Source organism: Pezoporus flaviventris, unplaced genomic scaffold, assembly GCF_033815535.1.
Source record: "Pezoporus flaviventris isolate CSIRO_AGI_PZ_B2104156 unplaced genomic scaffold, CSIRO_AGI_Pfla_v1 ptg000013l, whole genome shotgun sequence".
Taxonomy (NCBI): domain Eukaryota; kingdom Metazoa; phylum Chordata; class Aves; order Psittaciformes; family Psittacidae; genus Pezoporus; species Pezoporus flaviventris.
Window position 1 is genome coordinate 20,422,682 of NW_026892561.1, and position 9,845 is coordinate 20,432,526.

Here is a 9,845-nt window from a genome sequence, read left to right on the forward strand (position 1 = left end):
AGCAGGGCATTCTTCAGAAGCAGAAGCTGCTACTTCATGGTCTTTGCTCGGGACCTAACAAGCATGCAAAGGCATGTGCTTGTGTAAGGTTAGCTGTTATATTACTCTTAACACTCCTATCAGCGTGTGTGCTAGTAATTATTTTCTCCAGCATAGAGAAGGTCAAGTAAAATAGTACACACAGCCACAAAAGTTTGGCAAATCTCAACAAATCTACCCTGATCATGAGCACAGAGGAGTACTGCCATGAAAGGCGGGCAATTAATCTGTAGATAAACACAAACCCCTGTGGATTGTTTTGTTTCAGAAGCAGAGAGGCCCAGAACAAATCCCCAGTCAGTTTGTATGTGTCCAGCTGATGTCCCTGACAAAGAGCTAACTGTTCTGGTGGAGCAGCCTGAGGCTGGAGAACAATCATCAGTGTTTTCCTCAGGGCTTGTTTTCCAACATTCTTGTTTTTCCCATATACATTGAGAGAACGTGTCAACAGTTGAAAAAGACAGTAGAGCAGGCATGAGGACATGAATTCTGTACATAACATACATACCTAATCTGTACATAATTAGGGGGATGCGGAAGGGATTGTGATGAAAGCTGACACACAGTCTCACTGGTACCTCCAAACAGAGGAAACTCTGAGACTGCTAAATCTGTACCCCTTGCCCTTTACACAGGAAAATAACATGGAAGAACTGTTTTAGAACCTTGAGGTCCCAGTAGTTTGCAGGACATATGACAGGGAAGTTCAACAGCATACAGCAATAATTAGGTCTCAAAGGTATCCTGTGACATTTGTATTTAATGTCATAAATACATGTCTGGGACTTGGCTGGTATTTTCTAGAATAGCTGACAAAGCAGTGTTTTTCTGTACTGTTACTTTAAACTCAGGGAATAGAAGTGAGAGCACAAGCACATCAAAGCATATGGTTTGTGGCTTTACTGTTTTCAGCAGGCACTTCTGCACAGAACACTGTGGTAAACTTGTATTGCAGTAATGGCTTTTCAGACTAACAGCTTCCATTGGATAAGTATAAGGACAAGCCTGTGATATGATCACCTGTGACTTCCATTTGTTTACTTTATAGACCCTATCTATAACAAGCCCAGACAAGACCTTAAGCAGCATGCTACATAGGAAAAATGCTTACGTCTGCTCTGCGGCAACAAGACAACAGCTGCTGTCAAATCAATGCAATCTTCTTGTAAGTTCCTGTATCCCTATAGGCAAGCATAGAATACTTGCACAGAAAAGATGAACCTTTTCCACTGACCTGATTGTGTCAGAATTGGATAAGCATGGGAAAAAAATTTTTGTTGCAGTATGGTTAATGATAACTTTGAGTCATGTTCTTGTAACTGACAAGTTTGTGGTGTAGTATGAAAAAAATGTGAGTGAGGGATGCATCTATCTCCAGTCTGGCCACTCGTGAGTTGTTCTAACAAGTGGTTTCAACCTGAATGCTCCAGTTTTAAATTTCTGCCTAAGCCTGTCAGAACATCAGTTAGCCTTGTGTTTGATAATTATCTTCATTTAAAAGAGCTGAGACTCTTCACATATAAATGGCATTTGCTTTTACAAACATTCACTTATCAGATGATGCAGAAACCCTCACTTCACAAGAAAGATGTTGAGCATGTGATGTTACTGTAAATAATAGTCCAGGGCAGCAAAAGCGCCTTTATATGTTGTTAGATGAACAGTGATTTCCTACATATTCATCTCCCAAAAGAAGCCTTCTATCTCCTTGCTCTAAAGAAAGAGAAGGCTTCTAGCAAATTCCATTTTATAGATATTGAAGGTGAGAGAGAATACACCACCTCTGCAAACACAACTCTGAAGAGGAAAGAGCCAGGCATCAATCATTTGAGAACATTATTCAAAGAGAGGGCTCAAAATAACAGCCTTAAGGAGAACTGATTGTTTGTTATCAGTAGGAAAGCCCAGTATTTGAAGTCACCAACAATCCATATCACAAATAATGCTTTCTAGCAGTACAGAGAAACGAAATAGATAACAACTACACAACAGAAGTGTCAGCAGCAGAGAGTCTCACCTGCCTAGACAGCCTCTCCAGATGAAGGTAGGAGTTCAGAATCAGTTTCAGCAAAAGTAATTTTTATACCTGTGTCTTCCAGCAGTCCCTTGGGCAGATACCCTCTGCCCTTTGTGGGCAGGAGCACAGTGGCTTCGCATTTTCTTTATTTGATCAACCTTCCTAGACTTTTAAGGAAACTTTTTCCTTCTCTTTTTCTTCACTTGCTTTGACCCCCTTCTTCCCTTTCTCCTCTTCCCTCCCTCCTTTTCTGCCTCCCTCTTTCCCTCTCATTCTCATCTTTCTCTTGTCTGTCTATTTGCTGCATAGGGTCACCCTTCTGCCCAGGGCCTGGGCTGAACTCCTGCCTCTGCTGAAGGATTATTATGAAATTATGAGAATAGCCCCATGAGTCTGGAAAAGGTATGGAGAAATTGCTCTAGAGATCCCAGGGTTTTCCTATGGAGTGCCAGGGACCTGAGAACATGTGCAGAGATGATGAAAACAAAGCCAGAGCATAAGGATCAATATCTTAAAGAAAATGTTCTCCTAAAATAATATTTTCCACTTTTCCCCAAAAGACATGAAAAGTTAACTGAAACTGAACTGGTGAGCTTCTTGCTATGGGTGTCTCTATTGTAATAGCTTTCCAGCAGGATGAGTTGAGGACCACTGTTATACATACTGGGTAGTGTGAAGCACAGCTGGGTAATATGAATGTGAAGCCCTAGCAATCTCTTTGTGAACATATTTGTCAGCACACAGGCATTGGTGATGCATGGCTGTAGGAAAGTATTCTCTTTGTGGCCTGTCAATCCAGCTAACCCCTAAGCACAAATCTATGTTATCCTAGTTGAGGGTTTGTTTCCTAAGCTTCTTCCTGATCTTACTTGCATGAGTATGGATCATATCAAAACTTCTCATATTTCGTAACAGTGGGGATTTTGGTAGTGGGTGTGGGTTTTGGAGGGCATTTTTGTTATTTACATCATGCATGTAAGGCCCCCAGAGTTTAAGAACCTGGTCTTTCTCATTTTTCAAGATGAGCCGGTTCTGCAGCAGGTGGCACTGTTGGTTGTGTTCAGAGGTGAGTTTTACTTTAATACAAAAGTCCCTCAAAATATCTCGTTGCCAATGACTTTAGCTCACTAATGGGTTCAGTGTACAGTGATTATTCCTTCTATTTCTAAACCCTTACATTTGAATATAGTCTAGTACCTATTACTTGACTGCTAATGGGAAGATGAAGCATCTAAGCACATTAACATCTAAAATATTAATATCTTTGCATGTTAAACATCTTTTATGCAGCAGACACACCAGTCTGAATGTCTGTGTAGGTCAGTTAAGAAAATCCTAAATTAGGAAAATCCTCTAGGTTATGCTCAGTTCTAAAAGAGTTAAACTGGCAAGCTTCCCGGCAGAACTGATAGCCAGCTGTCCTGGGTTCAGCAGTAGCAAGCATTTTTCTCCTTCTTGGTAGCTGGTGCAGTGCAGTGTTTTGACTTTCGGCTTGGATTATTTTCCTCCCTTTCTCAAAGACTTCTTCCGCTGTATTGCCCCACACAATAATGTTTCAAGCTCAAATCTAAAATCTGAGAGGCCAGTATTACTTTTGACTTTTGCACCTTTAGACTTAGGACAGAGAAAATTAGGTAGATGCTCTACATATAATGACATCACGTCAGCTTCTCAGTTGGTGTATTTTGAATACCAGCTAGCCAAGACAGTATTTAACAGAACTTCACCACTTTCACAGGTGTTTTCTTTTTTAATTTCTGCCATCATTCAGGCTTGGATACTTCGTATTTGTTCTTGGGTCTGTCTTTGAAGTAAAATTATATCTGGATAAGTTTATTTATGGCTGGCAGAAACTGCACTCATGATAATTTGATAAATGGGATAGTACAGATGTTAGAATTGTGTATACATAGTGAGAAATGTGATTTGGGGAAAGTAGAAGTAAAGGATGATGGTGGTAAATTGTAGTCAGTGTAGAAATTGTTGGAAGTGTTAACACAGCAAAAACAAAGTCTGGTGGAAACTTGCAGGGCCTTTTGGCTTTAGTAGTTAAGTTACCTCAGCAAATCAGTTATTTTAATAATGTAACTGATGGAGTTCTTAATAGATACTTGAGTCCACTATTTTGGCACGTGGCAACAAAAAAAGTGTTTTTCCCTATTTGAAATTACCTTTGTTTTTGGCTGGAGTAGAGTTAATTTTCTTCATAGTAAGTGCTATAGGGAGATGTTTTGGATTTGTGCTGGAAACAGCACTGATAACACAGGGATGCTTTAGTATTGTTGAGCAGTGGTTGCACAGAGTCAAGGCCTTTTCTGCTTCTTACCCCACCCCACCAGCAAGTAGTCTGGGGGTGCACAAGGATTTGGGAGGGGACACAGCTGGGTCAGCTGACCCTAACTGACCCAAGGGAGATCCCATACTGTAGGATGCCATGCTCAGTGTATAAAGCTGGGGAAGAAGGTAAAAGGAGATGTTTGGAGCAATGGCATTTGTCTTCCCAAGTAACCATTACATGTGATGTAGCTCTCCTTCACTGGAGATGGCTGAACACCTGCCTGCTGATGGGAAGTTGTGAATCAATCCATTGTTTTGCTGTGCTTGCATGTGTGCCTTTTGCATTACTTATTAAACTGTCTTTATCTCAACCCGTGAATTTTCTCACTTTTATTCTCTCCCCCATCTCACCAGGGGGTAGTGAGTGAGATTGCCTGGTGCTTAGTTGCTGGCTGGGGTTAAACCATGACAACCTTACAGAGTTATTTAGTTAAGCTTTTGACATTCATATTTATTTTCCTTACAGAAAAATTGTGTAATTGTATAAAACTGTATTTGTATTCCTATACGTACTTGTTTTGGAAAAATAGCTACTGATTTTTGTTCCTCTTTTCACTGGTGTTATTATCCTCTGATCTTTGGCACCACTGACACTTTAGTGCTTATTTCACTGGTAAGTAGAAGGCGCTTTTCCGGTTACTGCACAGGATACTGCAGCTGCAGTCTAAAGTCTTCCTCTGCCTTGCCCAAAATTTACAATGCAGATTTTGGAGTGAATGTGACTTCATGTACTCAGAATCTCCTGAATATAAATTTCCACAGTCATTTAAGCCTTCCTAAACTGTGGTTTGTTTGGGTTTTTTTTTTCCATTGGAAGGATATATCTGGCATTAAACGTGCACATGAAATGAGTAAAAAGGAGAGAAAGTATTTTAAATAGCAACGATAAACTCATTTCTTTTTTCTCTTATCTTTAAAAGTGAACTCACATGTCATTGCACTGCTGATTGCATGTGGCATGCTAGCACTCAGGACATTAGCGTAAGGGGATGTGCAGGTATTCACTTGCTGATGACTGTAGGAGGAATGAAGAGTTAATAATTAGCTACTGTATTACGTAGTACTGCTGTCCTTCAGAACTCTATGGAATAATTTGTGTATTGGTTTTGGTTAAAGCACAGTTCTTTTTCCTTCTGGTAATTACATAGGGACTTATCAGTGTAAATATCAGAGAGTTTTAGAATCTTTACCATCTTTATCCTCATTGCATTCCTTCCAAAGGTAAGCAAAGACTGCCCTGGAACACAAAACCTCACCCAAGGACTGGGGGAGAGGGCCAGATGTAGTGAGGACACTTGGAAACATTGATGGTGGTTTCAAGAGATATGGAAAGACAGTCCTAACCCTGAACCAGCACTGAACTGGGGAGGTGATGGGCTGGGGCAACCCTAAAATTTCTTGTACTCCCTCTAGGCAGCTCTAAACCACTGCATGTCTATTCTAAATTGCCCTATAAGTCCTTTAATCAGCTCCAAAGAGCTGTAAGGACCTCTGTATTGCTACTGTGAGGCAGTTGCCTCAAACCACATGTAATTTACATGAGTCCAAGAGGTCTCTAAAACTCTTCTAATCAGCTCTAAACTGCCACTAAATGGCTCTAAACATCCCTAAGGATTTATTACCACCTTTAAAATGCCTTTAAACTTCCTGTAAAGAGCTCTGGAGAATTCACAAATAACTCCAAATTCCTCCAGAACTCCTCAAAAGCACATAAAAAACAGTTCTGAAAAGCTGTAATACACTTTAAAGAGTGCTAGGGTCCTCTTAACGGCACGAACATATTTCTAAACTTCCTCTAAGGAGCTTTCAGACTCATCTGATCTTATCTAGAACATCTCTCTATTGATCCTTGGATTTCCTGTGGTCTTCTTAAATTCCTCTCAGGATCGCTAGAACTGCTTGAATATACTTTGAGTGCTCTAAACCTCTCTAAAATACTACCAGACAGCTACAAAATGCCCCTGATGAGCTCTTAAAGAGCTATTATTAAACCCCATAAATTACACCTTTATAAATAATTTGATTCTAAAACACTTAGGGTGCCACTAAACCTATCTGAACTCCTTTAAAAAGCTCCTTTAAAAGAATAAAATGCACTATACTGTTCTACAACCTGTCTGAGTAGCAATAAAATGCTTCAAAAGATCTCAAACCCTGCTCAGTCTCCTTGCAACTGCTCTAGAACTCCTTCCTGTAGTTCTCAAAGTCCTGTTCAGAGAAACAGCTGCTGAAACTTCTTTAAAGTCCTCTAAGACTAAACAGCACTAAGCAGCTCCACACTGCTCTAAATTGATCTAACTTCTCTAAACGGCCTATTAACAGTTCTAAGCAACTCTAAAGTCCTATGAAATGTGCCAAAACTCCTGTAAAGCACTCTGAAGAACTGTAAAACTCTTTTACCTTTTCTAAAGCTCTTCTAAAAACCTCAGAGCACCACTAAATTGATCTACACCTCCTCTATGCTGCTACTAACAGTACTAATTTGTCTCTAAATATATCTCAAATGCCTTTAACTCTCTAGTGTACCATCTGTAACTCCTACAAACTGTTCTAAGCAGCTGTAAACCACTTCAAGCTACTGTAAAACTTTTCTCATGCTGTCAACAGCATGAAGCTGCTCTAAAACTCTCTTAAGATACTCAGAAAATTTGAACTCTCTCTGAATGGCTCTGCAGAGCACTGCAGAATTATCTCTGAACTTCCTGAAATAACGCTGCTCTTTTGGGGCCAGTACTGCCTAGCCTTTTCATTAATGACCTAATGATGGAGCAGAGAACACCCTCAGCAGAGAGACCTTGACAGGCTGGAGCAATGGGCTGACAGGGACCTCATGATCTTCAACAAGGGGAAGTGCAATGTCCTGCAGCAGGGGAGGAATAAGGCCAGGCACAAGCAGAGACTGGGGGCCACCCAGCTGGAAAGCAGCTGGGCTGAAGAGGATCTGGGGATCCTGGTGGACAAGCAGAACATGTGCCCTGCAGTATCCTGCATTAGGAAGAGAGTTGCCAACAGGTCGAGGAAGGTCATCTTTCCGCTCTGCTCAACACTGGTGGGATGCATCTGGAGCATTGGGCTCCCCAGTAGAGGGAAGACACGGGCTTACTAGAGTGAGTCCAGTGAGCAGCCTCAAAGATGATCATGGGATTGAAGAATCTATATAACAAGGAGAGACTGAGAGAGCTGGGGCTGTTTAGCCTGCAGAAAAATTAACCATAGTAATGGAAAGAGCACTGAGAATACAGGATTTCTGGAAGAATGAGATGAGCCTCAGAGAAAAGAAAAATACATGTGCTTTGTAAGAGCCTTTTAATAAAGCCAGACCCCAGAGAGAGTGATCTCTGTGTGTGAATAGCCCACAGTGAGCATATTTTGAAGTGGAGGAGGATTACCACAAACCCAAACTCCTGAGTTTATTATGCTGAGTACATGAAAAATGTGATCCCAGAGCACACAACACCAGATTGTTCTCTCTACTGCAGGCACTGGAGACTCAAACTGTGCTCTAATGGAATATCTTAAAGTGCACACTCAAGGCATAATGTTTTATTGAACCTGGTATATGAATGGCTGTAGAAAACCCAAATAATTTTCCTCAGGCAGCAGTTCAAGCCCACAGGAGAGCTGCAAGCTACAGTCATTGTGTGTATTCAGAAAAGACCTACTGATACCTTTTTGGTGTTCAGTCTATATGCAGTCTATGTGGCCTTTCGTAGACTCTTTTCTTCTGAGTTAAATGTCAGCCACAAATCAGTGCAGGGCACTACCTTGTCTTAAGAGATGCTGGTGGTCTGCTGGTCACAGCTACTGCAAGAAGATTTGAATTCCAGACCAGCTGTGGTCCTGGTGGGGTGGAGGACTGTGCTGTGCATAGCTGCCTTTCTGCCATGGCCCCCAGACTCTGCCCGGCATGTGGTACACATCTAGTAAAACCACATGTCAGAGAAGAAAATGGGAGCCACATGGGTTGCACATGAGGAGCGGTTTTGCTTGCCCATAAGCCACCGTTTTCTGCTCACTTGTCATAGCCTAACCTCCATTTGCCTTTCTCACACAGTGATACGGACCCTCCCAGCTCCCCATGCTGCATGTTGCAGCACCATGGCACTGCAGTTGGCATTGGGATGCTTTCACCATCACAGTGAAACAAGAAATGGGTGGAAGATGAGGAAAGAGCAGCCAAAGCCTTTCCTGGTTGAAGCCTTCGTGGTGTTCTGCAGGTCCCATACCATGAGCCATACCCATGCTATAGTGGTGTACCACACAAGGCCAAAATGGAGCAGGTCTTCTCCTTAACTTCTGATTTCTATGTATCTCATGGCTTTTAGTTTATGGCATCATTTTTCCGTTCATATGTTATATGTTTACACGTTATTGGTTTGGGTTTCTCCTATCCAAATAGTGACAATGCATAAAAGAACTGCAAATTAGAGGCACTGAGTAACAGGAAGTCCCCACCACAGCAGGCATCTGTCAGAGACTATTGAGCTTACAGTTAGATAACCATGGCAAGGAACAGAAGAGCTAAATGCGACCTCTATTTTAAAAGGGGGGCTAAAGCACAGAGGTCAATTGCTGGTTTATTTCATCAGCGCATGAGATTTTGTTTTATGGTAATGATAATATTTTGATGCTTACCCTTAAATTACTGAGCTGTAGTTTTTGGTTTCAACTGCAGTTGCACCTTTGTTTTGTCTGAGAACAGAGAAAAGATGAAATCTGACTAATTTGTTTAGTAAAAAATAATCTTTCAATTAGAGATGCTGTTAATCGCAGTTCCCAAGCTTTAGCTTTTGACATGGCATTTGGTGCTTGTTTCCTTTACAACAAGGCGGAGTGGGTTTACTTCCTAATTTACCACGATGAGCCTTTTGAAATCCCTCTCATTCAATGGCACTGAACTGCAGAAAATGTGGTTTTCTCTCTACTGTACCCTGCAGTGGATGCGTCTCTCTAGCAGACAGGTCCAGGAAGGCATTTGGTGCTGCTGATCAAAGCGGTGGCATGATCTTCCTTCTTTGTGCAGCTCCAGAGTTTCTGTGTAGGCAGCCTAAGGGGAGCCCAGCCTGAGTCACTTCAGGCAATCACGCTTCTAGTTTGCAGCCAGGCTTCCCTCAGTGTTTTCAGCCATCATCAGGAGGATATCCTCTTCCTTTATTTTCAACGGTGGCTCGTACCTGGGCAGAAATCCGTGCTGAAATTCATAGATCTGTTAACTAACTCCCCCCTCCCCCCCGATCTCCTGCCCTGGTGCTCAGCAGGGCTGCCGCCCATCTGGACTAGAACAGGTACCGTTCCTGCAGCAAAGCATTCCTTAAAGCCCGGTGTCTCTTCAGACATGCAGCCAGCCCTCTTCCTTCTCCGCTCTGTAGTTTATTTATTTTCAAAAGTTTGTTTTTTTTTTTTTTGGTTTTTTTTTTTTTGGGGGGGGGTGTGTTTTGTTTTGTTTTAATTT